Here is a 6,000-nt window from a genome sequence, read left to right as displayed (position 1 = left end):
ATGACGGATCTCCTCGCCCGCACGGTCTTCTTCTTTTCCTTTTTGGCGTCTTCAGCCTGCTTCTTCTTGTTTTTCATCCTGTCATGCAAGCCCGTTAAAGTGAGGTCTGACCGGTGTTAAGTCGCTTGACGAGCCTGGCGCGAGACGGGAGCAAGCGCGCAGGCCTACATACAATTGCGGGTCCTTGGCAGACTGCATGCGCTTGACCAGCGCAAACTTTTTCGTGCGCTTGACCTTGGTCATCTTGACAGTGTCCTGCAGACGATGGGACGGAGAACACCGCGCAATCCAAGACTCGCTGGCTCACCGGCACGTTGTAGAAGGAAGACCGAGAGAGAGAGAGAGAGAGAGAGAGAGAGAGAGAGAGAGAGAGAGAGAGAGGAGAGAGAGGAGAGAGAAAAGTGACCATTGGCGCGAACGTCAAGCATGTGTGTGGCAGCGCTATGTGGAAGTGTAACAAATTTCACAGTTAGGAGGGTATGAGGGACTGTGGAACGAGACAACTTTTGTCGGTAATTAACCCGACTGTTTCTTCACGTAGATTGGTTGGTGCAGGCAAGCTTGCCAAGGACGCTCAGCAGAAACAGTGGATGAGAGGGGAAGGGGAGATGCCTCAAGATTGGAACCAAACTCATCCAACGGCGGAACTCAGATCTAGCAAGCGAGGGGATCGTTGGCGACACTGTCTTCCAGGACAGCGACGCCTACTTGGCGCATGTTGGCCAAAAATTCAAGCAAACGATTCTTGTTGGCAGCAAAGGCAGCATAGAGGTTGTTCGAATTCAAGGCCACCATATTGGCCAAGTCGTAGCACTAAATGTCAAGGAGCGCCACAGTACCATGTCTCGCATGAGTCACAGCCACGGGCCAGGGCTGGGGTTTAAAACGCAAGCACATGGGTCTCACCTCGCGGAAGCGCCGAGCCTCTTTTAGTACGCGCTGCAGCATGACGCACACTTCGGGGAGGCAAACCACCTGCAAGCGCCTCATTTGCTCGGCCCGCTGATCTTCATCTGCCGTCTGTTCAAGTAGGCACGTGTTGCTTGTGAGTCATCCTGACTTTCGGCAAACTGAACGGGAGGGACAGGAGGCTTTGACCCGGCTTCAAAAACCAACCGGGAATAAATCGACGAGCCAACAGCCAGGAAAGTCAAGGACGTTCATCAAGAGTGAAGCCGTACGCTAAGCAAATGCGAAATAAGATGCATGGGTGCGGAAAAGATCAGGCGTTGTTCAATCTGGACAAGCACTGTGCGGTCATGATGTGTTCCATGGTTCCATGATTTCTGTTCAGAAATCACGTACTTCGGTGGTGCTATCAAAGGCCTGTTCCCATCGTGTGAGCTCTTGCTGATAATGGTGCTGCATCGTGTCGTGGTTTAGCCGCATCAAATAGCTGGCATTGGTATCCAGGGCCTGGGGGGCCTGGGGGGCACCACGCAACACAACCTCACTCCATTCCAGAAAAGACGCAAGGGCGCGCACATAGACACTGGCAAGCACAACAGCGGATGGGAAATCGTGAGAAGCCGTAGTGAAACAACAGAAGAAAAACAAAACAAAACAAACCACAAACGCAACCTCAAACGTTGGCCTACGGCTGTCACGCTGACCTGAGTGCAAAATGCTCCTTCCGCAAGTTTGCAAGCTGAGGCGTGCTTTCATCCTGAGAAAATGAAAACATTTTGTTTAGTGTGGTGTGCCAGCCGAGATCAGCTAGAGCCTGCAAGTGACGAGCCAACACGCACCGCAAGGGCTTCCAAAAGCGCCGGGGGCACAGATTGCAGTAGGGTCTCGGCACCTGCAATCTTTCGTCGAGCTGCACAGTTGAAGACGTTGGTCAGGTACAGCATGAGGTCAAATCACATCTTCCTTTGCTCCGACGGGTACATGCCATATGCATACAATTCACATACCAATGAGACGGCGCAAGACAGCATTGACCTCGCGCAGTGCATCTGGGTACAAGGCAGGCTCTGCCAGTAGCCACTGCAAGCCCGCAAACACTGCAACTTCGGTGTCGTGCAAGTCGTTTACAAACTCATCGCCTTCAGGCTGTGGCAAATCGGCGCCAGCGTCTCGTTCTTGCAAGACAGTCACCACTCTTCGTGCCGCTGATGCCACAGGCAAGCCAAACTCCTGGCCCACATGCAGGCAACGAAGCTGGCTCTGATGGTCGGATACGTGCTAGAACAACAACAATCACAACAACAGCAGCAGCCGCAACAGCATGAAGAGTTAAAAAAAAAAACGAAGAAAGAACAGTGTGTGTGCGTGTGTGTGTTGGGGGGATGAAAGACAAATGTGTCAATGTCAAAGTGGTCCGAGGCGTACCATCCAATAGCCCGCAAGCATCAGAATTTGCAATTCCTCGTCGTAGACTTCAGATAAGTACGTATGAAGGGGCTCCACTTCTCGCTGCAATCAAAGCAACACTATTCATCAGCTTCACCAAGCACTTCTTTCATAGCGCAACGTCATTTCAACATCATCAACGCACCTGAGCCATGAGATAGAGCGCATAGGCAGCCAAGATGTCGTTGGCTGCATCGCGGACTTCCTGCGTATCTACACCTTGGTCGATGGCTGCAAGACGGGAACTGGTTGCCTCGGCACGGCGCAAGAGCACCACTAGGCTTGCCATGAAGCGCAATTGCGCAAAGAGTTCGGGGTCGCCGCGGTCGGCAACGACTTCCTCCGCCAAAGCCAAAAGATCATCGGCTTGAACAATTTCTTCGCGAGTCACGAATTGTGCTGTGATATCGTGCTGCATCACTCGAACCAAGCCCTGCCATTTCGTTGCGCATTTTCCCGATGTGAGAGGGAGAGAGAGAGAGAGAGAGAGAGAGAGAGAGAGAGAGAGAGAGAGAGAAAGGAAGGAAGGAAGACGACGAAACAACACGGGAAACCAAAAACCAAAAATGAAACCAAACACTGAGCACACACCGCCATGTCGTTCAGAATGAGTAACGTTTGAACCCGATGATGAAAATCATTGGCATCCTCCATGGCGGCAAGCTGCTCAAAAATATCCTGGTTAAATCGAGTGACAGTTCGTCATACAGGGTTAGTATCTTCAGCACCGCTGGGCAGCTCGTGCACAGAAATGACGTACCGAGAGGGACTGAACTTCCGAGTTTGCCTCATTCAACAGGGCTCGTTGATCGCTGGCACCGGTGGCTGCGCCATGTTCACATTTCGTGGCGTCAACGAATGCAGAGAGATCAAGCCATGGCGTCTGCCAACGACATGAACAGAGCTTGCTGCAGCTTACTTTGGCGGAGCGTAGGAAGTTGAACGTCACGGCTATGCAAAGCCTGAGCCAACGATGTAAAAGTTGCAGTGCAGTTGGAATAAGTCCGTCGATAGAGTTGGCACATCAGAAACGCAAACGAGATACGACGGGATGAACAATGGTCCAACGTCCTACCTTTTGCTGCATCTGGTGTTGTCGCGCTGTTGCATAAGCCCACAGGGAATCGTGCCAAGATTGTGAAACCCTGTAGACAAATCGAAGTGGGCGCAGATATCAGACACGGTGAAGACTGTCGTCCTCAACACAGCAGCGGCGAGTTAACATGTGCAACAAGTGAATAGACGGCCAAAGTTACACATACGCGAGCAACGGTTCAGTGGCACCACACAGGGATGCAACAATGGCTCGTAGGAAAGGTGGGCAGCTCTCATCGCGACACATCTCTCGGCACATGCGCTAAGGAGGTTTGGGTTTGACAAATGGGGGTGAGAGAACGAGGAATGCGTTGTAAACCGGCCTTGCACCGAGCAACGCCAACAACGATGCGACCCACCAAGAACAACTCGCGTTGGGGATTGCCGGTCACGTCAGCCTGGATGGTGCTGGTGTATGCGTTCTCATCGTGGACCAGCTGTGCACCTGGGGTCAGGGTGCGAAAAAGGAGGAAAGCCAATCAAAAGCAGATACTCAATAGGTTGAACGTGACAGAATAGGCAGCAACAATAATGCAATCAAACTCAGGTTTGATGGCGGCACATCAGAAACGGATGGACGCTTAGAAGCCGTCCAGCCGCATATCAGCCATGCATGGTGAATTGAGCACACGTACCAAGCATGCAGGAAGCCAACAGCGGCTGGTTGCAGGTTCGGCAGAATTCGAGAGCCTTGTCCACTTTGCCCGTACGTACGAGTGCAAAAACCTACAAACATCACGATTAAGGCCATGGCACCAAGGGGTGTGATGAAACCTGACCATTCAACTGAGCAGGGCTTCCAAGAGGCCAAGGACCCCAAGAGCCGCACCTTCTGATGCAAAATGTTCAAAAGTTCCTGATCCTCAGGATGCAAGTTCTGGTCGGTGCGAAAAGCTGCATCGGGATCCAGCGAGGTTGCGAGAGGTTTGCCGTTCGGCAAGCTTGACTTGCCCTACCGTTCAAGTCACCGCAGAGCACCAGATGCAAGCATTAGAAATTAAAAATGAGCCCGACAGCCCCGACTGCCAACGATGCCGAGATGACAGACCGTTCGGAGGGTACCCAGCGTGGCCGTGGGTCCAATATCATTGGCTTCGTACATGATGTCCGCTGCAGCCCCCGTACCCCATCAAACCCATTTGCAGTGAGCACAGCATTGGTACGCGCACTGTTATTTTGAGCACCACAGCATCGCCAAGCGTTACCGGTGAAAGCCTGAAGGTCACGGGCAGCAATGCCTTGCAGCCATTCCACCAAGGCGAAGGTGATTTGCAAGGCCTCATCGGTGTTGATGGCATGCCGAATATAGTCACGTTGCGACAAGAGTTGAGGCTGCATGGTCGGTGGTGCCACACTCTATAATCAGTGCCATTGAGCACCAAAGATGAGGTGAGCAACGGATGGGTTCATATCGGATGGCATCATGATTTGGCCAAAAAGACGTGTTGTACCGGAATTCCGTCGATGTGAAGGCGCACGACTTGATCCACGAGCAGCCACGAATTGCGTTCTTCACGAAGAATGGCCAGTTGCACGTCAGCATCCGAACCCTCAAGGGTACCGGCCTTCTTGGCCAGGGCCGCCATGACCTCTTCAAGAGCCTATTGTCGAGCGGCAGGTGTAGAGACGAAAGCTGAGCATACAGCAAGCCATGTGTGTGTGCTCCATATGTTTAGAGCCCAAAAGGCTGTTGCGCAGCCGCCCGCCCGAGTCCCGACCTGCAGAAAGACCGCGCAGGGCTTCAGACCCTCAACGTCGCGAGCCACGGTGCTAAAGTGATAAGGGCGAGCAAAGTTGCGTGCAAGGTCGGTCCACAGAGCTGTATGGCCTGCATTATTAGCCCCTGCACCAGTGGTGGTCTCAAAGCGTCGCGAGCTCAGGGTTTGGGACATCATGAGACTTGACGTCATGTCTAGTTTGCTGACATCTAAAGTTCAAGCAACACGGGGATGGAGTGAGTTGAGACAAAGTCGGTCAGTCAGGGCAGAGAGTTGACTGACTTTGGTCAAAGGTTTGCGATAGGTTGCCTTGCTGCTTTTGTTGGCGAGCAATGGCGATACTGCCTGGCGGGAGACCCAGCATGGAGGTGGCCAACCCATCGTCCAGAGGCTTGCGTTGCATTTGCAGTGGCGCTGGACGGTTGAGGCGCTGCAAGCTGCGCTCGAGGTTGCTGTCGGGAACAAGCGATGGTGCAACAAAGGGCGTCGCCACCGTTACAGACTGTTCGTCATCCTCATCGTTTTGGGCTGGGGTGCGTGATGTGGCAAAGGAGCCAGGCACCGGTGTTCCCGTGGGAGTGTGAAAGCTTGCATCAAGGCCTACAATCGCACGTCAACCCGCGAGGGGTGTGAGCATTGGCATCCGAGGCTCATGCCAAGTACAGGAACAGTGGGGTACGCAAAAACATCAATCATTCAAGACCTTTAGCACGCACCGTCGGATGGGGAGGCAGACATGGTCTGAAGGCTGGACATGGCCTTGCGAGCGCGCGAGATAAGCGCACCGCGTCGCATGGAACTTGGCGTGCCCGGCATGCTCGCTAGATGAAGT

The sequence above is a fragment of the Monosiga brevicollis genome, genomic scaffold (assembly GCF_000002865.3).
Source record: "Monosiga brevicollis MX1 MONBRscaffold_17 genomic scaffold, whole genome shotgun sequence".
Classification (NCBI taxonomy): Eukaryota; class Choanoflagellata; order Craspedida; family Salpingoecidae; genus Monosiga; species Monosiga brevicollis.
Note: the sequence above shows the minus strand (reverse complement) of the source record.